Here is an 18185-nt window from a genome sequence, read left to right as displayed (position 1 = left end):
GTGCGGAGTGCATCTCAATCATTTCAAACATGTATTTGCAACTAAATGCGACAATCGTTATTTGTTTTTTCAAGATACTGAAAAATGAAGGGGGCACCCGGGATTGAACCGGGGACCTCTCGATCTGCAGTCGAATGCTCTGCGACTGAGCTATACCCCCTTTCACAAACTTTCTATCCCCATAACTTAAGGAAAATTATTATACTCTGTCTGGCTAAAGACGTCTAATCGAGCAAAATATTGCGTAATCATTATCTCTCAGTTATATATTAGCGTTAAACGATATAAATAACAAAAATATTAGACACTTCGCGCCTGGAGAAAGTTCGAGTCGGCGCCTTCACCTTAATGTCAGAATGCGAAAATTCACTAGTAGCTTTTTTCAAGCAGGTTCTGTTCGTCCGTTCTCTGTAATCGTTTGGTATCTGATTAAATTGACATACTCGTCCATGGCTTCCGTAAACGAAAATTTCACTGTGACCCCGACGTGATTTGAACACGCAACCTTCTGATCTGGAGTCAGACGCGCTACCGTTGCGCCACGGAGTCGACGCTGCTAAGCTCTTATCATGAATAGGTTCCTCGAACACTTACTGTACCGTTCAAACCTAAGAAATAATGACAGTAGGATCCACGAGAGACTCTTCCCAGATGTACTTGCTCTGGCGGGGGTGTAACTCAGTGGTAGAGTGTCTGCTTCGCATGCAGAAAGTCTTGGGTTCAAATCCCAGCTCCTCCAATTTTTGTTTCTCCGTGCAGCAGTATATGAAAACTTTTGCATAGCACCATATTCTATCAAATTCAGCGTACAAGATTCTTCCCCAAGCAAGTGGATTTCTTACAGTTCGACGCCATAGCGGGAGGACGATGACCTGCAAGACCCTGGCCTGCGATCCCCCCATTGAAATGTTGCTCCAAAGCCTTCGGTATGGCGTGCGGAGTGCATCTCAATCATTTCAAACATGTATTTGCAACTAAATGCGACAATCGTTATTTGTTTTTTCAAGATACTGAAAAATGAAGGGGGCACCCGGGATTGAACCGGGGACCTCTCGATCTGCAGTCGAATGCTCTACGACTGAGCTATACCCCCTTTCACAAACTTTCTATCCCCATAACTTAAGGAAAATTATTATACTCTGTCTGGCTAAAGACGTCTAATCGAGCAAAATATTGCGTAATCATTATCTCTCAGTTATATATTAGCGTTAAACGATATAAATAACAAAAATATTAGACACTTCGCGCCTGGAGAAAGTTCGAGTCGGCGCCTTCACCTTAATGTCAGAATGCGAAAATTCACTAGTAGCTTTTTTCAAGCAGGTTCTGTTCGTCCGTTCTCTGTAATCGTTTGGTATCTGATTAAATTGACATACTCGTCCATGGCTTCCGTAAACGAAAATTTCACTGTGACCCCGACGTGATTTGAACACGCAACCTTCTGATCTGGAGTCAGACGCGCTACCGTTGCGCCACGGAGTCGACGCTGCTAAGCTCTTATCATGAATAGGTTCCTCGAACACTTACTGTACCGTTCAAACCTAAGAAATAATGACAGTAGGATCCACGAGAGACTCTTCCCAGATGTACTTGCTCTGGCGGGGGTGTAACTCAGTGGTAGAGTGTCTGCTTCGCATGCAGAAAGTCCTGGGTTCAAATCCCAGCTCCTCCAATTTTTGTTTCTCCGTGCAGCAGTATATGAAAACTTTTGCCTAGCACCATATTCTATCAAATTCAGCGTACAAGATTCTTCCCCAAGCAAGTGGATTTCTTACAGTTCGACGCCATAGCGGGAGGACGATGACCTGCAAGACCCTGGCCTGCGATCCCCCCATTGAAATGTTGCTCCAAAGCCTTCGGTATGGCGTGCGGAGTGCATCTCAATCATTTCAAACATGTATTTGCAACTAAATGCGACAATCGTTATTTGTTTTTTCAAGATACTGAAAAATGAAGGGGGCACTCGGGATTGAACCGGGGATCTCTCGATCTGCAGTCGAATGCTCTACGACTGAGCTATACCCCCTGTCACAAACTTTCTATCCCCATAACTTAAGGAAAATTATTATACTCTGTCTGGCTAAAGACGTCTAATCGAGCAAAATATTGCGTAATCATTATCTCTCAGTTATATATTAGCGTTAAACGATATAAATAACAAAAATATTAGACACTTCGCGCCTGGAGAAAGTGCGAGTCGGCGCCTTCACCTTAATGTCAGAATGCGAAAATTCACTAGTAGCTTTTTTCAAGCAGGTTCTGTTCGTCCGTTCTCTGTAATCGTTTGGTATCTGATTAAATTGACATACTCGTCCATGGCTTCCGTAAACGAAAATTTCACTGTGACCCCGACGTGATTTGAACACGCAACCTTCTGATCTGGAGTCAGACGCGCTACCGTTGCGCCACAGAGACGACGCTGCTAAGCTCTTATCATGAATAGCTTCCTCGAACACTTACTGTACCGTTCAAACCTAAGAAATAATGACAGTAGGATCCACGAGAGACTCTTCCCAGATGTACTTGCTCTGGCGGGGGTGTAACTCAGTGGTAGAGTGTCTGCTTCGCATGCAGAAAGTCCTGGGTTCAAATCCCAGCTCCTCCAATTTTTGTTTCTCCGTGCAGCAGTATATGAAAACTTTTGCCTAGCACCATATTCTATCAAATTCAGCGTACAAGATTCTTCCCCAAGCAAGTGGATTTCTTACAGTTCGACGCCATAGCGGGAGGACGATGACCTGCAAGACCCTGGCCTGCGATCCCCCCATTGAAATGTTGCTCCAAAGCCTTCGGTATGGCGTGCGGAGTGCATCTCAATCATTTCAAACATGTATTTGCAACTAAATGCGACAATCGTTATTTGTTTTTTCAAGATACTGAAAAATGAAGGGGGCACCCGGGATTGAACCGGGGACCTCTCGATCTGCAGTCGAATGCTCTACGACTGAGCTATACCCCCTTTCACAAACTTTCTATCCCCATAACTTAAGGAAAATTATTATACTCTGTCTGCCTAAAGACGTCTAATCGAGCAAAATATTGCGTAATCATTATCTCTCAGTTATATATTAGCGTTAAACGATATAAATAACAAAAATATTAGACACTTCGCGCCTGGAGAAAGTGCGAGTCGGCGCCTTCACCTTAATGTCAGAATGCGAAAATTCACTAGTAGCTTTTTTCAAGCAGGTTCTGTTCGTCCGTTCTCTGTAATCGTTTGGTATCTGATTAAATTGACATACTCGTCCATGGCTTCCGTAAACGAAAATTTCACTGTGACCCCGACGTGATTTGAACACGCAACCTTCTGATCTGGAGTCAGACGCGCTACCGTTGCGCCACGAAGTCGACGCTGCTAAGCTCTTATCATGAATAGGTTCCTCGAACACTTACTGTACCGTTCAAACCTAAGAAATAATGACAGTAGGATCCACGAGAGACTCTTCCCAGATGTACTTGCTCTGGCGGGGGTGTAACTCAGTGGTAGAGTGTCTGCTTCGCATGCAGAAAGTCCTGGGTTCAAATCCCAGCTCCTCCAATTTTTGTTTCTCCGTGCAGCAGTATATGAAAACTTTTGCCTAGCACCATATTCTATCAAATTCAGCGTACAAGATTCTTCCCCAAGCAAGTGGATTTCTTACAGTTCGACGCCATAGCGGGAGGACGATGACCTGCAAGACCCTGGCCTGCGATCCCCCCATTGAAATGTTGCTCCAAAGCCTTCGGTATGGCGTGCGGAGTGCATCTCAATCATTTCAAACATGTATTTGCAACTAAATGCGACAATCGTTATTTGTTTTTTCAAGATACTGAAAAATGAACGGGGCACCCGGGATTGAACCGGGGACCTCTCGATCTGCAGTCGAATGCTCTACGACTGAGCTATACCCCCTTTCACAAACTTTCTATCCCCATAACTTAAGGAAAATTATTATACTCTGTCTGGCTAAAGACGTCTAATCGAGCAAAATATTGCGTAATCATTATCTCTCAGTTATATATTAGCGTTAAACGATATAAATAACAAAAATATTAGACACTTCGCGCCTGGAGAAAGTGCGAGTCGGCGCCTTCACCTTAATGTCAGAATGCGAAAATTCCCTAGTAGCTTTTTTTAAGCAGGTTCTGTTCGTCCGTTCTCTGTAATCGTTTGGTATCTGATTAAATTGACATACTCGTCCATGGCTTCCGTAAACGAAAATTTCACTGTGACCCCGACGTGATTTGAACACGCAACCTTCTGTTCTGGAGTCAGACGCGCTACCGTTGCGCCACGGAGTCGACGCTGCTAAGCTCTTATCATGAATAGGTTCCTCGAACACTTACTGTACCGTTCAAACCTAAGAAATAATGACAGTAGGATCCACGAGAGACTCTTCCCAGATGTACTTGCTCTGGCGGGGGTGTAACTCAGTGGTAGAGTGTCTGCTTCGCATGCAGAAAGTCCTGGGTTCAAATCCCAGCTCCTCCAATTTTTGTTTCTCCGTGCAGCAGTATATGAAAACTTTTGCCTAGCACCATATTCTATCAAATTCAGCGTACAAGATTCTTCCCCAAGCAAGTGGATTTCTTACAGTTCGACGCCATAGCGGGAGGACGATGACCTGCAAGACCCTGGCCTGCGATCCCCCCATTGAAATGTTGCTCCAAAGCCTTCGGTATGGCGTGCGGAGTGCATCTCAATCATTTCAAACATGTATTTGCAACTAAATGCGACAATCGTTATTTGTTTTTTCAAGATAGTGAAAAATGAAGGGGGCACCCGGGATTGAACCGGGGACCTCTCGATCTGCAGTCGAATGCTCTACGACTGAGCTATACCCCCTTTCACAAACTTTCTATCCCCATAACTTAAGGAAAATTATTATACTCTGTCTGCCTAAAGACGTCTAATCGAGCAAAATATTGCGTAATCATTATCTCTCAGTTATATATTAGCGTTAAACGATATAAATAACAAAAATATTAAACACTTCGCGCCTGGAGAAAGTGCGAGTCGGCGCCTTCACCTTAATGTCAGAATGCGAAAATTCACTAGTAGCTTTTTTCGAGCAGGTTCTGTTCGTCCGTTCTCTGTAATCGTTTGGTATCTGATTAAATTGACATACTCGTCCATGGCTTCCGTAAACGAAAATTTCACTGTGACCCCGACGTGATTTGAACACGCAACCTTCTGATCTGGAGTCAGACGCGCTACCGTTGCGCCACGGAGTCGACGCTGCTAAGCTCTTATCATGAATAGGTTCCCCGAACACTTACTGTACCGTTCAAACCTAAGAAATAATGACAGTAGGATCCTCGAGAGACTCTTCCCAGATGTACTTGCTCTGGCGGGGGTGTAACTCAGTGGTAGAGTGTCTGCTTCGCATGCAGAAAGTCATGGGTTCAAATCCCAGCTCCTCCAATTTTTGTTTCTCCGTGCAGCAGTATATGAAAACTTTTGCCTAGCACCATATTCTATCAAATTCAGCGTACAAGATTCTTCCCCAAGCAAGTGGATTTCTTACAGTTCGACGCCATAGCGGGAGGACGATGACCTGCAAGACCCTGGCCTGCGATCCCCCCATTGAAATGTTGCTCCAAAGCCTTCGGTATGGCGTGCGGAGTGCATCTCAATCATTTCAAACATGTATTTGCAACTAAATGCGACAATCGTTATTTGTTTTTTCAAGATACTGAAAAATGAAGGGGGCACCCGGGATTGAACCGGGGACCTCTCGATCTGCAGTCGAATGCTCTACGACTGAGCTATACCCCCTTTCACAAACTTTCTATCCCCATAACTTAAGGAAAATTATTATACTCTGTCTGGCTAAAGACGTCTAATCGAGCAAAATATTGCGTAATCATTATCTCTCAGTTATATATTAGCGTTAAACGATATAAATAACAAAAATATTAGACACTTCGCGCCTGGAGAAAGTGCGAGTCGGCGCCTTCACCTTAATGTCAGAACGCGAAAATTCACTAGTAGCTATTTTCAAGCAGGTTCTGTTCGTCCGTTCTCTGTAATCGTTTGGTATCTGATTAAATTGACATACTCGTCCATGGCTTCCGTAAACGAAAATTTCACTGTGACCCCGACGTGATTTGAACACGCAACCTTCTGATCTGGAGTCAGACGCGCTACCGTTGCGCCACGGAGTCGACGCTGCTAAGCTCTTATCATGAATAGGTTCCTCGAACACTTACTGTACCGTTCAAACCTAAGAAATAATGACAGTAGGATCCACGAGAGACTCTTCCCAGATGTACTTGCTCTGGTGGGGGTGTAACTCAGTGGTAGAGTGTCTGCTTCGCATGCAGAAAGTCCTGGGTTCAAATCCCAGCTCCTCCAATCTTTGTTTCTCCGTGCAGCAGTATATGAAAACTTTTGCCTAGCACCATATTCTATCAAATTCAGCGTACAAGATTCTTCCCCAAGCAAGTGGATTTCTTACAGTTCGACGCCATAGCGGGAGGACGATGACCTGCAAGACCCTGGCCTGCGATCCCCCCATTGAAATGTTGCTCCAAAGCCTTCGGTATGGCGTGCGGAGTGCATCTCAATCATTTCAAACATGTATTTGCAACTAAATGCGACAATCGTTATTTGTTTTTTCAAGATACTGAAAAATGAAGGGGGCACCCGGGATTGAACCGGGGACCTCTCGATCTGCAGTCGAATGCTCTACGACTGAGCTATACCCCCTTTCACAAACTTTCTATCCCCATAACTTAAGGAAAATTATTATACTCTGTCTGGCTAAAGACGTCTAATCGAGCAAAATATTGCGTAATCATTATCTCTCAGTTATATATTAGCGTTAAACGATATAAATAACAAAAATATTAGACACTTCGCGCCTGGAGAAAGTGCGAGTCGGCGCCTTCACCTTAATGTCAGAATGCGAAAATTCACTAGTAGCTTTTTTCAAGCAGGTTCTGTTCGTCCGTTCTCTGTAATCGTTTGGTATCTGATTAAATTGACATACTCGTCCATGGCTTCCGTAAACGAAAATTTCACTGTGACCCCGACGTGATTTGAACACGCAACCTTCTGATCTGGAGTCAGACGCGCTACCGTTGCGCCACGGAGTCGGCGCTGCTAAGCTCTTATCATGAATAGGTTCCTCGAACACTTACTGTACCGTTCAAACCTAAGAAATAATGACAGTAGGATCCACGAGAGACTCTTCCCAGATGTACTTGCTCTGGCGGGGGTGTAACTCAGTGGTAGAGTGTCTGCTTCGCATGCAGAAAGTCCTGGGTTCAAATCCCAGCTCCTCCAATTTTTGTTTCTCCGTGCAGCAGTATATGAAAACTTTAGCCTAGCACCATATTCTATCAAATTCAGCGTACAAGATTCTTCCCCAAGCAAGTGGATTTCTTACAGTTCGACGCCATAGCGGGAGGACGATGACCTGCAAGACCCTGGCCTGCGATCCCCCCATTGAAATGTTGCTCCAAAGCCTTCGGTATGGCGTGCGGAGTGCATCTCAATCATTTCAAACATGTATTTGCAACTAAATGCGACAATCGTTATTTGTTTTTTCAAGATACTGAAAAATGAAGGGGGCACCCGGGATTGAACCGGGGACCTCTCGATCTGCAGTCGAATGCTCTACGACTGAGCTATACCCCCTTTCACAAACTTTCTATCCCCATAACTTAAGGAAAATTATTATACTCTGTCTGGCTAAAGACGTCTAATCGAGCAAAATATTGCGTAATCATTATCTCTCAGTTATATATTAGCGTTAAACGATATAAATAACAAAAATATTAGACACTTCGCGCCTGGAGAAAGTGCGAGTCGGCGCCTTCACCTTAATGTCAGAATGCGAAAATTCCCTAGTAGCTTTTTTTAAGCAGGTTCTGTTCGTCCGTTCTCTGTAATCGTTTGGTATCTGATTAAATTGACATACTCGTCCATGGCTTCCGTAAACGAAAATTTCACTGTGACCCCGACGTGATTTGAACACGCAACCTTCTGATCTGGAGTCAGACGCGCTACCGTTGCGCCACGGAGTCGACGCTGCTAAGCTCTTATCATGAATAGGTTCCTCGAACACTTACTGTACCGTTCAAACCTAAGAAATAATGACAGTAGGATCCACGAGAGACTCTTCCCAGATGTACTTGCTCTGGCGGGGGTGTAACTCAGTGGTAGAGTGTCTGCTTCGCATGCAGAAAGTCCTGGGTTCAAATCCCAGCTCCTCCAATTTTTGTTTCTCCGTGCAGCAGTATATGAAAACTTTTGCCTAGCACCATATTCTATCAAATTCAGCGTACAAGATTCTTCCCCAAGCAAGTGGATTTCTTACAGTTCGACGCCATAGCGGGAGGACGATGACCTGCAAGACCCTGGCCTGCGATCCCCCCATTGAAATGTTGCTCCAAAGCCTTCGGTATGGCGTGCGGAGTGCATCTCAATCATTTCAAACATGTATTTGCAACTAAATGCGACAATCGTTATTTGTTTTTTCAAGATACTGAAAAATGAAGGGGGCACCCGGGATTGAACCGGGGACCTCTCGATCTGCAGTCGAATGCTCTACGACTGAGCTATACCCCCTTTCACAAACTTTCTATCCCCATAACTTAAGGAAAATTATTATACTCTGTCTGGCTAAAGACGTCTAATCGAGCAAAATATTGCGTAATCATTATCTCTCAGTTATATATTAGCGTTAAACGATATAAATAACAAAAATATTAGACACTTCGCGCCTGGAGAAAGTGCGAGTCGGCGCCTTCACCTTAATGTCAGAATGCGAAAATTCACTAGTAGCTTTTTTCAAGCAGGTTCTGTTCGTCCGTTCTCTGTAATCGTTTGGTATCTGATTAAATTGACATACTCGTCCATGGCTTCCGTAAACGAAAATTTCACTGTGACCCCGACGTGATTTGAACACGCAACCTTCTGATCTGGAGTCAGACGCGCTACCGTTGCGCCACGGAGTCGACGCTGCTAAGCTCTTATCATGAATAGGTTCCTCGAACACTTACTGTACCGTTCAAACCTAAGAAATAATGACAGTAGGATCCACGAGAGACTCTTCCCAGACGTACTTGCTCTGGCGGGGGTGTAACTCAGTGGTAGAGTGTCTGCTTCGCATGCAGAAAGTCCTGGGTTCAAATCCCAGCTCCTCCAATTTTTGTTTCTCCGTGCAGCAGTATATGAAAACTTTTGCCTAGCACCATATTCTATCAAATTCAGCGTACAAGATTCTTCCCCAAGCAAGTGGATTTCTTACAGTTCGACGCCATAGCGGGAGGACGATGACCTGCAAGACCCTGGCCTGCGATCCCCCCATTGAAATGTTGCTCCAAAGCCTTCGGTATGGCGTGCGGAGTGCATCTCAATCATTTCAAACATGTATTTGCAACTAAATGCGACAATCGTTATTTGTTTTTTCAAGATACTGAAAAATGAAGGGGGCACCCGGGATTGAACCGGGGACCTCTCGATCTGCAGTCGAATGCTCTACGACTGAGCTATACCCCCTTTCACAAACTTTCTATCCCCATAACTTAAGGAAAATTATTATGCTCTGTCTGGCTAAAGACGTCTAATCGAGCAAAATATTGCGTAATCATTATCTCTCAGTTATATATTAGCGTTAAACGATATAAATAACAAAAATATTAGACACTTCGCGCCTGGAGAAAGTGCGAGTCGGCGCCTTCACCTTAATGTCAGAATGCGAAAATTCACTAGTAGCTTTTTTCAAGCAGGTTCTGTTCGTCCGTTCTCTGTAATCGTTTGGTATCTGATTAAATTGACATACTCGTCCATGGCTTCCGTAAACGAAAATTTCACTGTGACCCCGACGTGATTTGAACACGCAACCTTCCGATCTGGAGTCAGACGCGCTACCGTTGCGCCATGGAGTCGACGCTGCTAAGCTCTTATCATGAATAGGTTCCTCGAACACTTACTGTACCGTTCAAACCTAAGAAATAATGACAGTAGGATCCACGAGAGACTCTTCCCAGATGTACTTGCTCTGGCGGGGGTGTAACTCAGTGGTAGAGTGTCTGCTTCGCATGCAGAAAGTCCTGGGTTCAAATCCCAGCTCCTCCAATTTTTGTTTCTCCGTGCAGCAGTATATGAAAACTTTTGCCTAGCACCATATTCTATCAAATTCAGCGTACAAGATTCTTCCCCAAGCAAGTGGATTTCTTACAGTTCGACGCCATAGCGGGAGGACGATGACCTGCAAGACCCTGGCCTGCGATCCCCCCATTGAAATGTTGCTCCAAAGCCTTCGGTATGGCGTGCGGAGTGCATCTCAATCATTTCAAACATGTATTTGCAACTAAATGCGACAATCGTTATTTGTTTTTTCAAGATACTGAAAAATGAAGGGGGCACCCGGGATTGAACCGGGGACCTCTCGATCTGCAGTCGAATGCTCTACGACTGAGCTATACCCCCTTTCACAAACTTTCTATCCCCATAACTTAAGGAAAATTATTATACTCTGTCTGGCTAAAGACGTCTAATCGAGCAAAATATTGCGTAATCATTATCTCTCAGTTATATATTAGCGTTAAACGATATAAATAACAAAAATATTAGACACTTCGCGCCTGGAGGAAGTGCGAGTCGGCGCCTTCACCTTAATGTCAGAATGCGAAAATTCACTAGTAGCTTTTTTCAAGCAGGTTCTGTTCGTCCGTTCTCTGTAATCGTTTGGTATCTGATTAAATTGACATACTCGTCCATGGCTTCCGTAAACGAAAATTTCACTGTGAGCCCGACGTGATTTGAACACGCAACCTTCTGATCTGGAGTCAGACGCGCTACCGTTGCGCCACGGAGTCGACGCTGCTAAGCTCTTATCATGAATAGGTTCCTCGAACACTTACTGTACCGTTCAAACCTAAGAAATAATGACAGTAGGATCCACGAGAGACTCTTCCCAGATGTACTTGCTCTGGCGGGTGTGTAACTCAGTGGTAGAGTGTCTGCTTCGCATGCAGAAAGTCCTGGGTTCAAATCCCAGCTCCTCCAATCTTTGTTTCTCCGTGCAGCAGTATATGAAAACTTTTGCCTAGCACCATATTCTATCAAATTCAGCGTACAAGATTCTTCCCCAAGCAAGTGGATTTCTTACAGTTCGACGCCATAGCGGGAGGACGATGACCTGCAAGACCCTGGCCTGCGATCCCCCCATTGAAATGTTGCTCCAAAGCCTTCGGTATGGCGTGCGGAGTGCATCTCAATCATTTCAAACATGTATTTGCAACTAAATGCGACAATCGTTATTTGTTTTTTCAAGATACTGAAAAATGAAGGGGGCATCCGGGATTGAACCGGGGACCTCTCGATCTGCAGTCGAATGCTCTACGACTGAGCTATACCCCCTTTCACAAACTTTCTATCCCCATAACTTAAGGAAAATTATTATACTCTGTCTGGCTAAAGACGTCTAATCGAGCAAAATATTGCGTAATCATTATCTCTCAGTTATATATTAGCGTTAAACGATATAAATAACAAAAATATTAGACACTTCGCGCCTGGAGAAAGTGCGAGTCGGCGCCTTCACCTTAATGTCAGAATGCGAAAATTCACTAGTAGCTTTTTTCAAGCAGGTTCTGTTCGTCCGTTCTCTGTAATTGTTTGGTATCTGATTAAATTGACATACTCGTCCATGGCTTCCGTAAACGAAAATTTCACTGTGACCCCGACGTGATTTGAACACGCAACCTTCTGATCTGGAGTCAGACGCGCTACCGTTGCGCCACGGAGTCGGCGCTGCTAAGCTCTTATCATGAATAGGTTCCTCGAACACTTACTGTACCGTTCAAACCTAAGAAATAATGACAGTAGGATCCACGAGAGACTCTTCCCAGATGTACTTGCTCTGGCGGGGGTGTAACTCAGTGGTAGAGTGTCTGCTTCGCATGCAGAAAGTCCTGGGTTCAAATCCCAGCTCCTCCAATTTTTGTTTCTCCGTGCAGCAGTATATGAAAACTTTTGCCTAGCACCATATTCTATCAAATTCAGCGTACAAGATTCTTCCCCAAGCAAGTGGATTTCTTACAGTTCGACGCCATAGCGGGAGGACGATGACCTGCAAGACCCTGGCCTGCGATCCCCCCATTGAAATGTTGCTCCAAAGCCTTCGGTATGGCGTGCGGAGTGCATCTCAATCATTTCAAACATGTATTTGCAACTAAATGCGACAATCATTATTTGTTTTTTCAAGATACTGAAAAATGAAGGGGGCACCCGGGATTGAACCGGGGACCTCTCGATCTGCAGTCGAATGCTCTACGACTGAGCTATACCCCCTTTCACAAACTTTCTATCCCCATATCTTAAGGAAAATTATTATACTCTGTCTGGCTAAAGACGTCTAATCGAGCAAAATATTGCGTAATCATTATCTCTCAGTTATATATTAGCGTTAAACGATATAAATAACAAAAATATTAGACACTTCGCGCCTGGAGAAAGTGCGAGTCGGCGCCTTCACCTTAATGTCAGAATGCGAAAATTCACTAGTAGCTTTTTTCAAGCAGGTTCTGTTTGTCCGTTCTCTGTAATCGTTTGGTATCTGATTAAATTGACATACTCGTCCATGGCTTCCGTAAACGAAAATTTCACTGTGACCCCGACGTGATTTGAACACGCAACCTTCTGATCTGGAGTCAGACGCGCTACCGTTGCGCCACGGAGTCGACGCTGCTAAGCTCTTATCATGAATAGGTTCCTCGAACACTTACTGTACCGTTCAAACCTAAGAAATAATGACAGTAGGATCCACGAGAGACTCTTCCCAGATGTACTTGCTCTGACGGGGGTGTAACTCAGTGGTAGAGTGTCTGCTTCGCATGCAGAAAGTCCTGGGTTCAAATCCCTGCTCCTCCAATTTTTGTTTCTCCGTGCAGCAGTATATGAAAACTTTTGCCTAGCACCATATTCTATCAAATTCAGCGTACAAGATTCTTCCCCAAGCAAGTGGATTTCTTACAGTTCGACGCCATAGCGGGAGGACGATGACCTGCAAGACCCTGGCCTGCGATCCCCCCATTGAAATGTTGCTCCAAAGCCTTCGGTATGGCGTGCGGAGTGCATCTCAATCATTTCAAACATGTATTTGGAACTAAATGCGACAATCGTTATTTGTTTTTTCAAGATACTGAAAAATGAAGGGGGCACCCGGGATTGAACCGGGGACCTCTCGATCTGCAGTCGAATGCTCTACAACTGAGCTATACCCCCTTTCACAAACTTTCTAACCCCATAACTTAAGGAAAATTATTATACTCTGTCTGGCTAAAGACGTCTAATCGAGCAAAATATTGCGTAATCATTATCTCTCAGTTATATATTAGCGTTAAACGATATAAATAACAAAAATATTAGACACTTCGCGCCTGGAGAAAGTGCGAGTCGGCGCCTTCACCTTAATGTCAGAATGCGAAAATTCACTAGTAGCTTTTTTCAAGCAGGTTCTGTTCGTCCGTTCTCTGTAATCGTTTGGTATCTGATTAAATTGACATACACGTCCATGGCTTCCGTAAACGAAAATTTCACTGTGACCCCGACGTGATTTGAACACGCAACCTTCTGATCTGGAGTCAGACGCGCTACCGTTGCGCCACGGAGTCGACGCTGCTAAGCTCTTATCATGAATAGGTTCCTCGAACACTTACTGTACCGTTCAAACCTAAGAAATAATGACAGTAGGATCCACGAGAGACTCTTCCCAGATGTACTTGCTCTGGCGGGGGTGTAACTCAGTGGTAGAGTGTCTGCTTCGCATGCAGAAAGTCCTGGGTTCAAATCCCAGCTCCTCCAATTTTTGTTTCTCCGTGCAGCAGTATATGAAAACTTTTGCCTAGCACCATATTCTATCAAATTCAGCGTACAAGATTCTTCCCCAAGCAAGTGGATTTCTTACAGTTCGACGCCATAGCGGGAGGACGATGACCTGCAAGACCCTGGCCTGCGATCCCCCCTTTGAAATGTTGCTCCAAAGCCTTCGGTATGGCGTGCGGAGTGCATCTCAATCATTTCAAACATGTATTTGCAACTAAATGCGACAATCGTTATTTGTTTTTTCAAGATACTGAAAAATGAAGGGGCCACCCGGGATTGAACCGGGGACCTCTCGACCTGCAGTCGAATGCTCTACGACTGAGCTATACCCCCTTTCACAAACTTTCTATCCCCATAACTTAAGGAAAATTATTATACTCTGTCTGGCTAAAGACGTCTAATCGAGCAAAATATTGCGTAATCATTATCTCTCAGTTATATATTAGCGTTAAACGATATAAATAACAAAAATATTAGACACTTCGCGCCTGGAGAAAGTGCGAGTCGGCGCCTTCACCTTAATGTCAGAATGCGAAAATTCACTAGTAGCTTTTTTGAAGCAGGTTCTGTTCGTCCGTTCTCTGTAATCGTTTGGTATCTGATTAAATTGACATACTCGTCCATGGCTTCCGTAAACGAAAATTTCACTGTGACCCCGACGTGATTTGAACACGCAACCTTCTGATCTGGAGTCAGACGCGCTACCGTTGCGCCACGGAGTCGACGCTGCTAAGCTCGTATCATGAATAGGTTCCTCGAACACTTACTGTACCGTTCAAACCTAAGAAATAATGACAGTAGGATCCACGAGAGACTCTTCCCAGATGTACTTGCTCTGGCGGGTGTGTAACTCAGTGGTAGAGTGTCTGCTTCGCATGCAGAAAGTCCTGGGTTCAAATCCCAGCTCCTCCAATTTTTGTTTCTCCGTGCAGCAGTATATGAAAACTTTTGCCTAGCACCATATTCTATCAAATTCAGCGTACAAGATTCTTCCCCAAGCAAGTGGATTTCTTACAGTTCGACGCCATAGCGGGAGGACGATGACCTGCAAGACCCTGGCCTGCGATCCCCCCATTGAAATGTTGCTCCAAAGCCTTCGGTATGGCGTGCGGAGTGCATCTCAATCATTTCAAACATGTATTTGCAACTAAATGCGACAATCGTTATTTGTTTTTTCAAGATACTGAAAAATGAAGGGGGCACCTGGGATTGAACCGGGGACCTCTCGATCTGCAGTCGAATGCTCTACGACTGAGCTATACCCCCTTTCACAAACTTTCTATCCCCATATCTTAAGGAAAATTATTATACTCTGTCTGGCTAAAGACGTCTAATCGAGCAAAATATTGCGTAATCATTATCTCTCAGTTATATATTAGCGTTAAACGATATAAATAACAAAAATATTAGACACTTCGCGCCTGGAGAAAGTTCGAGTCGGCGCCTTCACCTTAATGTCAGAATGCGAAAATTCACTAGTAGCTTTTTTCAAGCAGGTTCTGTTCGTCCGTTCTCTGTAAACGTTTGGTATCTGATTAAATTGACATACTCGTCCATGGCTTCCGTAAACGAAAATTTCACTGTGACCCCGACGTGATTTGAACACGCAACCTTCTGATCTGGAGTCAGACGCGCTACCGTTGCGCCACGGAGTCGACGCTGCTAAGCTCTTATCATGAATAGGTTCCTCGAACACTTACTGTACCGTTCAAACCTAAGAAATAATGACAGTAGGATCCACGAGAGACTCTTCCCAGATGTACTTGCTCTGGCGGGGGTGTAACTCAGTGGTAGAGTGTCTGCTTCGCATGCAGAAAGTTCTGGGTTCAAATCCCAGCTCCTCCAATTTTTGTTTCTCCGTGCAGCAGTATATGAAAACTTTTGCCTAGCACCATATTCTATCAAATTCAGCGTACAAGATTCTTCCCCAAGCAAGTGGATTTCTTACAGTTCGACGCCATAGCGGGAGGACGATGACCTGCAAGACCCTGGCCTGCGATCCCCCCATTGAAATGTTGCTCCAAAGCCTTCGGTATGGCGTGCGGAGTGCATCTCAATCATTTCAAACATGTATTTGCAACTAAATGCGACAATCGTTATTTGTTTTTTCAAGATACTGAAAAATGAAGGGGGCACCCGGGATTGAACCGGGGACCTCTCGATCTGCAGTCGAATGCTCTACGACTGAGCTATACCCCCTTTCACAAACTTTCTATCCCCATAACTTAAGGAAAATTATTATACTCTGTCTGGCTAAAGACGTCTAATCGAGCAAAATATTGCGTAATCATTATCTCTCAGTTATATATTAGCGTTAAACGATATAAATAACAAAAATATTAGACACTTCGCGCCTGGAGAAAGTGCGAGTCGGCGCCTTCACCTTAATGTCAGAATGCGAAAATTCACTAGTAGCTTTTTTGAAGCAGGTTCTGTTCGTCCGTTCTCTGTAATCGTTTGGTATCTGATTAAATTGACATACTCGTCCATGGCTTCCGTAAACGAAAATTTCACTGTGACCCCGACGTGATTTGAACACGCAACCTTCTGATCTGGAGTCAGACGCGCTACCGTTGCGCCACGGAGTCGACGCTGCTAAGCTCTTATCATGAATAGGTTCCTCGAACACTTACTGTACCGTTCAAACCTAAGAAATAATGACAGTAGGATCCACGAGAGACTCTTCCCAGATGTACTTGCTCTGGCGGGGGTGTAACTCAGTGGTAGAGTGTCTGCTTCGCATGCAGAAAGTCCTGGGTTCAAATCCCAGCTCCTCCAATTTTTGTTTCTCCGTGCAGCAGTATATGAAAACTTTTGCCTAGCACCATATTCTATCAAATTCAGCGTACAAGATTCTTCCCCAAGCAAGTGGATTTCTTACAGTTCGACGCCATAGCGGGAGGACGATGACCTGCAAGACCCTGGCCTGCGATCCCCCCATTGAAATGTTGCTCCAAAGCCTTCGGTATGGCATGCGGAGTGCATCTCAATCATTTCAAACATGTATTTGCAACTAAATGCGACAATCGTTATTTGTTTTTTCAAGATACTGAAAAATGAAAGGGGCACCCGGGATTGAACCGGGGACCTCTCGACCTGCAGTCGAATGCTCTACGACTGAGCTATACCCCCTTTCACAAACTTTCTATCCCCATAACTTAAGGAAAATTATTATACTCTGTCTGGCTAAAGACGTCTAATCGAGCAAAATATTGCGTAATCATTATCTCTCAGTTATATATTAGCGTTAAACGATATAAATAACAAAAATATTAGACACTTCGCGCCTGGAGAAAGTTCGAGTCGGCGCCTTCACCTTAATGTCAGAATGCGAAAATTCACTAGTAGCTTTTTTCAAGCAGGTTCTGTTCGTCCGTTCTCTGTAATCGTTTGGTATCTGATTAAATTGACATACTCGTCCATGGCTTCCGTAAACGAAAATTTCACTGTGACCCCGACGTGATTTGAACACGCAACCTTCTGATCTGGAGTCAGACGCGCTACCGTTGCGCCACGGAGTCGACGCTGCTAAGCTCTTATCATGAATAGGTTCCTCGAACACTTACTGTACCGTTCAAACCTAAGAAATAATGACAGTAGGATCCACGAGAGACTCTTCCCAGATGTACTTGCTCTGGCGGGGGTGTAACTCAGTGGTAGAGTGTCTGCTTCGCATGCAGAAAGTCCTGGGTTCAAATCCCAGCTCCTCCAATTTTTGTTTCTCCGTGCAGCAGTATATGAAAACTTTTGCCTAGCACCATATTCTATCAAATTCAGCGTACAAGATTCTTCCCCAAGCAAGTGGATTTCTTACAGTTCGACGCCATAGCGGGAGGACGATGACCTGCAAGACCCTGGCCTGCGATCCCCCCATTGAAATGTTGCTCCAAAGCCTTCGGTATGGCGTGCGGAGTGCATCTCAATCATTTCAAACATGTATTTGCAACTAAATGCGACAATCGTTATTTGTTTTTTCAAGATACTGAAAAATGAAGGGGGCACCCGGGATTGAACCGGGGACCTCTCGATCTGCAGTCGAATGCTCTACGACTGAGCTATACCCCCTTTCACAAACTTTCTATCCCCATAACTTAAGGAAAATTATTATACTCTGTCTGGCTAAAGACGTCTAATCGAGCAAAATATTGCGTAATCATTATCTCTCAGTTATATATTAGCGTTAAACGATATAAATAACAAAAATATTAGACACTTCGCGCCTGGAGAAAGTGCAAGTCGGCGCCTTCACCTTAATGTCAGAATGCGAAAATTCACTAGTAGCTTTTTTCAAGCAGGTTCTGTTCGTCCGTTCTCTGTAATCGTTTGGTATCTGATTAAATTGACATACTCGTCCATGGCTTCC

General features: G+C 44.4%; 58 non-coding genes across 58 annotated transcripts; 19 read left to right on the top strand and 39 right to left on the bottom strand.

Moving 5' to 3' along the window:
• Nucleotides 1-88: 88 nt before the first annotated feature.
• On the bottom strand, nucleotides 89-160 carry Trnac-gca (transfer RNA cysteine (anticodon GCA)). The gene has a single exon. It is a non-coding gene; the product is annotated as a tRNA-Cys (tRNA).
• Nucleotides 161-477: 317 nt separating this feature from the next.
• Nucleotides 478-549, bottom strand: Trnaw-cca (transfer RNA tryptophan (anticodon CCA)). The gene has a single exon. It is a non-coding gene; the product is annotated as a tRNA-Trp (tRNA).
• Nucleotides 550-667: 118 nt separating this feature from the next.
• On the top strand, nucleotides 668-739 carry Trnaa-cgc (transfer RNA alanine (anticodon CGC)). Its single transcript has one exon. It is a non-coding gene; the product is annotated as a tRNA-Ala (tRNA).
• Nucleotides 740-1021: 282 nt separating this feature from the next.
• Nucleotides 1022-1093, bottom strand: Trnac-gca (transfer RNA cysteine (anticodon GCA)). Its single transcript has one exon. It is a non-coding gene; the product is annotated as a tRNA-Cys (tRNA).
• A 317-nt stretch (nucleotides 1094-1410) lies between these two features.
• On the bottom strand, nucleotides 1411-1482 carry Trnaw-cca (transfer RNA tryptophan (anticodon CCA)). The gene has a single exon. It is a non-coding gene; the product is annotated as a tRNA-Trp (tRNA).
• Nucleotides 1483-1600: 118 nt separating this feature from the next.
• On the top strand, nucleotides 1601-1672 carry Trnaa-cgc (transfer RNA alanine (anticodon CGC)). Its single transcript has one exon. It is a non-coding gene; the product is annotated as a tRNA-Ala (tRNA).
• Nucleotides 1673-1954: 282 nt separating this feature from the next.
• On the bottom strand, nucleotides 1955-2026 carry Trnac-gca (transfer RNA cysteine (anticodon GCA)). Its single transcript has one exon. It is a non-coding gene; the product is annotated as a tRNA-Cys (tRNA).
• Nucleotides 2027-2343: 317 nt separating this feature from the next.
• On the bottom strand, nucleotides 2344-2415 carry Trnaw-cca (transfer RNA tryptophan (anticodon CCA)). The gene has a single exon. It is a non-coding gene; the product is annotated as a tRNA-Trp (tRNA).
• Nucleotides 2416-2533: 118 nt separating this feature from the next.
• Trnaa-cgc (transfer RNA alanine (anticodon CGC)) lies at nucleotides 2534-2605 on the top strand. The gene has a single exon. It is a non-coding gene; the product is annotated as a tRNA-Ala (tRNA).
• A 282-nt stretch (nucleotides 2606-2887) lies between these two features.
• On the bottom strand, nucleotides 2888-2959 carry Trnac-gca (transfer RNA cysteine (anticodon GCA)). The gene has a single exon. It is a non-coding gene; the product is annotated as a tRNA-Cys (tRNA).
• Nucleotides 2960-3276: 317 nt separating this feature from the next.
• Nucleotides 3277-3348, bottom strand: Trnaw-cca (transfer RNA tryptophan (anticodon CCA)). The gene has a single exon. It is a non-coding gene; the product is annotated as a tRNA-Trp (tRNA).
• Nucleotides 3349-3466: 118 nt separating this feature from the next.
• Nucleotides 3467-3538, top strand: Trnaa-cgc (transfer RNA alanine (anticodon CGC)). Its single transcript has one exon. It is a non-coding gene; the product is annotated as a tRNA-Ala (tRNA).
• A 279-nt stretch (nucleotides 3539-3817) lies between these two features.
• Trnac-gca (transfer RNA cysteine (anticodon GCA)) lies at nucleotides 3818-3892 on the bottom strand. Its single transcript has one exon. It is a non-coding gene; the product is annotated as a tRNA-Cys (tRNA).
• Nucleotides 3893-4209: 317 nt separating this feature from the next.
• Nucleotides 4210-4281, bottom strand: Trnaw-cca (transfer RNA tryptophan (anticodon CCA)). The gene has a single exon. It is a non-coding gene; the product is annotated as a tRNA-Trp (tRNA).
• A 118-nt stretch (nucleotides 4282-4399) lies between these two features.
• Nucleotides 4400-4471, top strand: Trnaa-cgc (transfer RNA alanine (anticodon CGC)). The gene has a single exon. It is a non-coding gene; the product is annotated as a tRNA-Ala (tRNA).
• Nucleotides 4472-4753: 282 nt separating this feature from the next.
• On the bottom strand, nucleotides 4754-4825 carry Trnac-gca (transfer RNA cysteine (anticodon GCA)). The gene has a single exon. It is a non-coding gene; the product is annotated as a tRNA-Cys (tRNA).
• Nucleotides 4826-5142: 317 nt separating this feature from the next.
• Trnaw-cca (transfer RNA tryptophan (anticodon CCA)) lies at nucleotides 5143-5214 on the bottom strand. The gene has a single exon. It is a non-coding gene; the product is annotated as a tRNA-Trp (tRNA).
• Nucleotides 5215-5332: 118 nt separating this feature from the next.
• Nucleotides 5333-5404, top strand: Trnaa-cgc (transfer RNA alanine (anticodon CGC)). Its single transcript has one exon. It is a non-coding gene; the product is annotated as a tRNA-Ala (tRNA).
• A 282-nt stretch (nucleotides 5405-5686) lies between these two features.
• Nucleotides 5687-5758, bottom strand: Trnac-gca (transfer RNA cysteine (anticodon GCA)). Its single transcript has one exon. It is a non-coding gene; the product is annotated as a tRNA-Cys (tRNA).
• Nucleotides 5759-6075: 317 nt separating this feature from the next.
• Trnaw-cca (transfer RNA tryptophan (anticodon CCA)) lies at nucleotides 6076-6147 on the bottom strand. The gene has a single exon. It is a non-coding gene; the product is annotated as a tRNA-Trp (tRNA).
• A 118-nt stretch (nucleotides 6148-6265) lies between these two features.
• On the top strand, nucleotides 6266-6337 carry Trnaa-cgc (transfer RNA alanine (anticodon CGC)). The gene has a single exon. It is a non-coding gene; the product is annotated as a tRNA-Ala (tRNA).
• Nucleotides 6338-6619: 282 nt separating this feature from the next.
• Trnac-gca (transfer RNA cysteine (anticodon GCA)) lies at nucleotides 6620-6691 on the bottom strand. The gene has a single exon. It is a non-coding gene; the product is annotated as a tRNA-Cys (tRNA).
• A 317-nt stretch (nucleotides 6692-7008) lies between these two features.
• Nucleotides 7009-7080, bottom strand: Trnaw-cca (transfer RNA tryptophan (anticodon CCA)). Its single transcript has one exon. It is a non-coding gene; the product is annotated as a tRNA-Trp (tRNA).
• Nucleotides 7081-7198: 118 nt separating this feature from the next.
• Nucleotides 7199-7270, top strand: Trnaa-cgc (transfer RNA alanine (anticodon CGC)). Its single transcript has one exon. It is a non-coding gene; the product is annotated as a tRNA-Ala (tRNA).
• A 282-nt stretch (nucleotides 7271-7552) lies between these two features.
• Trnac-gca (transfer RNA cysteine (anticodon GCA)) lies at nucleotides 7553-7624 on the bottom strand. Its single transcript has one exon. It is a non-coding gene; the product is annotated as a tRNA-Cys (tRNA).
• Nucleotides 7625-7941: 317 nt separating this feature from the next.
• Nucleotides 7942-8013, bottom strand: Trnaw-cca (transfer RNA tryptophan (anticodon CCA)). The gene has a single exon. It is a non-coding gene; the product is annotated as a tRNA-Trp (tRNA).
• A 118-nt stretch (nucleotides 8014-8131) lies between these two features.
• Trnaa-cgc (transfer RNA alanine (anticodon CGC)) lies at nucleotides 8132-8203 on the top strand. Its single transcript has one exon. It is a non-coding gene; the product is annotated as a tRNA-Ala (tRNA).
• A 282-nt stretch (nucleotides 8204-8485) lies between these two features.
• On the bottom strand, nucleotides 8486-8557 carry Trnac-gca (transfer RNA cysteine (anticodon GCA)). Its single transcript has one exon. It is a non-coding gene; the product is annotated as a tRNA-Cys (tRNA).
• A 317-nt stretch (nucleotides 8558-8874) lies between these two features.
• On the bottom strand, nucleotides 8875-8946 carry Trnaw-cca (transfer RNA tryptophan (anticodon CCA)). The gene has a single exon. It is a non-coding gene; the product is annotated as a tRNA-Trp (tRNA).
• A 118-nt stretch (nucleotides 8947-9064) lies between these two features.
• On the top strand, nucleotides 9065-9136 carry Trnaa-cgc (transfer RNA alanine (anticodon CGC)). Its single transcript has one exon. It is a non-coding gene; the product is annotated as a tRNA-Ala (tRNA).
• Nucleotides 9137-9418: 282 nt separating this feature from the next.
• Nucleotides 9419-9490, bottom strand: Trnac-gca (transfer RNA cysteine (anticodon GCA)). Its single transcript has one exon. It is a non-coding gene; the product is annotated as a tRNA-Cys (tRNA).
• A 317-nt stretch (nucleotides 9491-9807) lies between these two features.
• Trnaw-cca (transfer RNA tryptophan (anticodon CCA)) lies at nucleotides 9808-9879 on the bottom strand. The gene has a single exon. It is a non-coding gene; the product is annotated as a tRNA-Trp (tRNA).
• A 118-nt stretch (nucleotides 9880-9997) lies between these two features.
• On the top strand, nucleotides 9998-10069 carry Trnaa-cgc (transfer RNA alanine (anticodon CGC)). Its single transcript has one exon. It is a non-coding gene; the product is annotated as a tRNA-Ala (tRNA).
• A 282-nt stretch (nucleotides 10070-10351) lies between these two features.
• Trnac-gca (transfer RNA cysteine (anticodon GCA)) lies at nucleotides 10352-10423 on the bottom strand. Its single transcript has one exon. It is a non-coding gene; the product is annotated as a tRNA-Cys (tRNA).
• Nucleotides 10424-10740: 317 nt separating this feature from the next.
• Trnaw-cca (transfer RNA tryptophan (anticodon CCA)) lies at nucleotides 10741-10812 on the bottom strand. The gene has a single exon. It is a non-coding gene; the product is annotated as a tRNA-Trp (tRNA).
• A 118-nt stretch (nucleotides 10813-10930) lies between these two features.
• On the top strand, nucleotides 10931-11002 carry Trnaa-cgc (transfer RNA alanine (anticodon CGC)). Its single transcript has one exon. It is a non-coding gene; the product is annotated as a tRNA-Ala (tRNA).
• A 282-nt stretch (nucleotides 11003-11284) lies between these two features.
• On the bottom strand, nucleotides 11285-11356 carry Trnac-gca (transfer RNA cysteine (anticodon GCA)). The gene has a single exon. It is a non-coding gene; the product is annotated as a tRNA-Cys (tRNA).
• Nucleotides 11357-11673: 317 nt separating this feature from the next.
• Trnaw-cca (transfer RNA tryptophan (anticodon CCA)) lies at nucleotides 11674-11745 on the bottom strand. The gene has a single exon. It is a non-coding gene; the product is annotated as a tRNA-Trp (tRNA).
• Nucleotides 11746-11863: 118 nt separating this feature from the next.
• Nucleotides 11864-11935, top strand: Trnaa-cgc (transfer RNA alanine (anticodon CGC)). The gene has a single exon. It is a non-coding gene; the product is annotated as a tRNA-Ala (tRNA).
• A 282-nt stretch (nucleotides 11936-12217) lies between these two features.
• Trnac-gca (transfer RNA cysteine (anticodon GCA)) lies at nucleotides 12218-12289 on the bottom strand. Its single transcript has one exon. It is a non-coding gene; the product is annotated as a tRNA-Cys (tRNA).
• Nucleotides 12290-12606: 317 nt separating this feature from the next.
• On the bottom strand, nucleotides 12607-12678 carry Trnaw-cca (transfer RNA tryptophan (anticodon CCA)). Its single transcript has one exon. It is a non-coding gene; the product is annotated as a tRNA-Trp (tRNA).
• A 118-nt stretch (nucleotides 12679-12796) lies between these two features.
• On the top strand, nucleotides 12797-12868 carry Trnaa-cgc (transfer RNA alanine (anticodon CGC)). Its single transcript has one exon. It is a non-coding gene; the product is annotated as a tRNA-Ala (tRNA).
• Nucleotides 12869-13150: 282 nt separating this feature from the next.
• On the bottom strand, nucleotides 13151-13222 carry Trnac-gca (transfer RNA cysteine (anticodon GCA)). The gene has a single exon. It is a non-coding gene; the product is annotated as a tRNA-Cys (tRNA).
• A 317-nt stretch (nucleotides 13223-13539) lies between these two features.
• Trnaw-cca (transfer RNA tryptophan (anticodon CCA)) lies at nucleotides 13540-13611 on the bottom strand. Its single transcript has one exon. It is a non-coding gene; the product is annotated as a tRNA-Trp (tRNA).
• Nucleotides 13612-13729: 118 nt separating this feature from the next.
• On the top strand, nucleotides 13730-13801 carry Trnaa-cgc (transfer RNA alanine (anticodon CGC)). Its single transcript has one exon. It is a non-coding gene; the product is annotated as a tRNA-Ala (tRNA).
• Nucleotides 13802-14083: 282 nt separating this feature from the next.
• Nucleotides 14084-14155, bottom strand: Trnac-gca (transfer RNA cysteine (anticodon GCA)). Its single transcript has one exon. It is a non-coding gene; the product is annotated as a tRNA-Cys (tRNA).
• Nucleotides 14156-14472: 317 nt separating this feature from the next.
• Trnaw-cca (transfer RNA tryptophan (anticodon CCA)) lies at nucleotides 14473-14544 on the bottom strand. The gene has a single exon. It is a non-coding gene; the product is annotated as a tRNA-Trp (tRNA).
• A 118-nt stretch (nucleotides 14545-14662) lies between these two features.
• On the top strand, nucleotides 14663-14734 carry Trnaa-cgc (transfer RNA alanine (anticodon CGC)). Its single transcript has one exon. It is a non-coding gene; the product is annotated as a tRNA-Ala (tRNA).
• A 282-nt stretch (nucleotides 14735-15016) lies between these two features.
• Trnac-gca (transfer RNA cysteine (anticodon GCA)) lies at nucleotides 15017-15088 on the bottom strand. The gene has a single exon. It is a non-coding gene; the product is annotated as a tRNA-Cys (tRNA).
• Nucleotides 15089-15405: 317 nt separating this feature from the next.
• Nucleotides 15406-15477, bottom strand: Trnaw-cca (transfer RNA tryptophan (anticodon CCA)). Its single transcript has one exon. It is a non-coding gene; the product is annotated as a tRNA-Trp (tRNA).
• A 118-nt stretch (nucleotides 15478-15595) lies between these two features.
• Nucleotides 15596-15667, top strand: Trnaa-cgc (transfer RNA alanine (anticodon CGC)). The gene has a single exon. It is a non-coding gene; the product is annotated as a tRNA-Ala (tRNA).
• A 282-nt stretch (nucleotides 15668-15949) lies between these two features.
• On the bottom strand, nucleotides 15950-16021 carry Trnac-gca (transfer RNA cysteine (anticodon GCA)). Its single transcript has one exon. It is a non-coding gene; the product is annotated as a tRNA-Cys (tRNA).
• A 317-nt stretch (nucleotides 16022-16338) lies between these two features.
• Nucleotides 16339-16410, bottom strand: Trnaw-cca (transfer RNA tryptophan (anticodon CCA)). The gene has a single exon. It is a non-coding gene; the product is annotated as a tRNA-Trp (tRNA).
• A 118-nt stretch (nucleotides 16411-16528) lies between these two features.
• On the top strand, nucleotides 16529-16600 carry Trnaa-cgc (transfer RNA alanine (anticodon CGC)). Its single transcript has one exon. It is a non-coding gene; the product is annotated as a tRNA-Ala (tRNA).
• A 282-nt stretch (nucleotides 16601-16882) lies between these two features.
• Trnac-gca (transfer RNA cysteine (anticodon GCA)) lies at nucleotides 16883-16954 on the bottom strand. The gene has a single exon. It is a non-coding gene; the product is annotated as a tRNA-Cys (tRNA).
• Nucleotides 16955-17271: 317 nt separating this feature from the next.
• Trnaw-cca (transfer RNA tryptophan (anticodon CCA)) lies at nucleotides 17272-17343 on the bottom strand. The gene has a single exon. It is a non-coding gene; the product is annotated as a tRNA-Trp (tRNA).
• A 118-nt stretch (nucleotides 17344-17461) lies between these two features.
• Trnaa-cgc (transfer RNA alanine (anticodon CGC)) lies at nucleotides 17462-17533 on the top strand. The gene has a single exon. It is a non-coding gene; the product is annotated as a tRNA-Ala (tRNA).
• A 282-nt stretch (nucleotides 17534-17815) lies between these two features.
• Trnac-gca (transfer RNA cysteine (anticodon GCA)) lies at nucleotides 17816-17887 on the bottom strand. Its single transcript has one exon. It is a non-coding gene; the product is annotated as a tRNA-Cys (tRNA).
• Nucleotides 17888-18185: the final 298 nt, after the last annotated feature.

Source organism: Schistocerca gregaria, chromosome 3 (genome assembly GCF_023897955.1).
Source record: "Schistocerca gregaria isolate iqSchGreg1 chromosome 3, iqSchGreg1.2, whole genome shotgun sequence".
In the NCBI taxonomy this organism is placed as follows: Eukaryota; Metazoa; Arthropoda; class Insecta; order Orthoptera; family Acrididae; genus Schistocerca; species Schistocerca gregaria.
The sequence above is the reverse complement of the archived record's forward strand: the minus strand, read 5'-3'. Positions and strand labels throughout refer to the sequence as shown.